The sequence below is a fragment of the Mastacembelus armatus genome, chromosome 16, assembly GCF_900324485.2.
Source record: "Mastacembelus armatus chromosome 16, fMasArm1.2, whole genome shotgun sequence".
NCBI classification, from domain to species: domain Eukaryota; kingdom Metazoa; phylum Chordata; class Actinopteri; order Synbranchiformes; family Mastacembelidae; genus Mastacembelus; species Mastacembelus armatus.
The window spans coordinates 24,050,342-24,052,513 of record NC_046648.1 but is presented as its reverse complement, the minus strand read 5'-3'; positions in this window follow the sequence as shown (position 1 = coordinate 24,052,513).

The following is a 2,172-nucleotide window of genomic DNA, read 5'->3' as shown; positions in this document are numbered from 1 at the left end:
CCAGTCTGTCGCAGGGCCACATATAGACACACAAAGACAGACAACCTCACACACTCACACTCACTCCTACGGGCAATTTTAGAGTCACCAATCAACCTGACATGCATGTTTTTTGGACTGTGGGACCTTCTTGCTGTGAGGCAACAGTGCTAACCACTCAGCCACCATGCTGCCCCCTCATTTTACCTTCTCACTTAAAGATAAATTCCATTTTAATGCAACTTTGGGGTTAATTTACTGCCAGGTATAAATAAACTGTTTAGCTTTTAATGGTTACACTTTGCTCTGCAGGTGATATGATTCCACAGACCTTAAACTTAAAGGAGCCTTAAAGTAAAAAAATCACATTGTTGTTTTTGTTTTCATTAACATGTTGAACTTCTTTTGTTGAGAGTCACTGAACTTTTTATGAGGCGAAGCTTTTTGTGTGCTGTTTGCTGCCAGGCTGAAATGAGCATCTGGTTTTGATTCATTTTAATAACTCAGCTCAGATAACGAGACGGCAGATTAGCGTTACGTCTGCAGGCTGTGAGGGGCCGCAGTCATGCGCTTTCCATGCCAGATTTTATTCTGTGGACAAACAAAACCTGTGAAAGCAGAAATGACTTAAGACTGAAGACTGACTGTGCAGCTCGGATGATTTTAATCACTCTCAGTTCTTTTCATTCACATATTATTGTTTTTTTTCTCTGTCCACACTGAATAAAACTAAAAAGCATTCACATGACCCTGTTATTCAGCTTCTCTTTGAATTAAAGTGAGACGACTGAAATGTTTCACTGTCGGTGTGTGTTTAAAATGCATGTCACTGCATGAAATGAAAATGAAATGAAACTGAAAATATCATTTTTCAGTACCAGTAACAACATATTACCTGCGTTTCAATACTAAAATCAGACTTTATGTATCTGCCTTGAAAAAAATTGAAGTAACTAGAACAAGAACATGTTTAATCACAGACAGATAATCCTAACTGAGCCCTCTGGGTCAATAACTAATACAGACACAGACACATCTTTTTTATTTTCATGACTGACCTCGTTTATATTTGACCTCAGCTTTTAAAGGGAGACTTCACTGATTTTCAGGTTCTGCAACCAGATTCTGCTCAGTAGAGACCAGAGGTGCAGTACAGGCCACCGATCAAAGCTGTTGGACTTTGGCTTTGAATTTTTATTTTGGCTCACGTGGAGGGGGCGGGGCTTATGGCCTATAATACCACCAGCCACTAGGGGGCGATTGACTTAGGGTGGCGTGTCAGCCATGTTTATTTACAGTCTGAGGGAGGAAGTGGGGGTTGAGGGCTGTGATCCACAGACAGAGGGGGAGTTTAACACACTGTTGGATGGGACGTGTTCACAGAAAGACAAATGTCAAACCCAGATCCTTTAAAGGACACATCACCCTTCACAGTTCTCTCGGTGTTCTGCACAGGTTTTACTCCTCCGTGGTGCCGAGGATGGACTGAGTCTGGAGCTCAGCCCATTAGTGAAAGTGTCTGACTCGACAGACATGACGCAGTCAGCTTCCCCCCCCCCCCCCGATGCTTCACCGTCTCCTCATATCATCCAGCTCATAAAAACCATCTCTCACTGCTCACACTCGCTCAGCCTCCTTCCCTTTCTTCATCTCTCCTGGTTAATATCTGTTGGCGTTCCAGCCGCTGCTAATGAGACCACTAAACTGTGCTGTCAGACGGGCCTCGGGCTGCTCTGTCGCTGAGTGTGTGTGTGGAATTGAACAGTACAGTGTGAGATGCAGTGTGGACATAATTACAGACACCATTTATTGCCCCCCACAGCTCTGTGTGTGTGTGTGTGTGTGAAGACATCCATCGTATGTTCTCACACACACACACACACACACACACTCGTCTCCTGTTGCACTGCCAGCCTGCTAATATAAAGTGTGTGTGGTGCGAGTGAGGTCACGCATCATGTCATCACATCGGGCTTTCTCACCGCCAAGCATGGTGGGACGGTGGGTTTATGGTGTTGAGTCAGGACCTAGGGGCTCGGCGTGGGGTACTGCATGTGTGTGTTTGTGTGTTTACACACACACTGCAGATCTAGACGCTGTGATAAACAGTCTGCCTCACTGTCTTCTCGCTGACACACACACTTTTATGGGATTTCCCCGAGGCCGACGGCCGACCCCCATACTGTACAACAC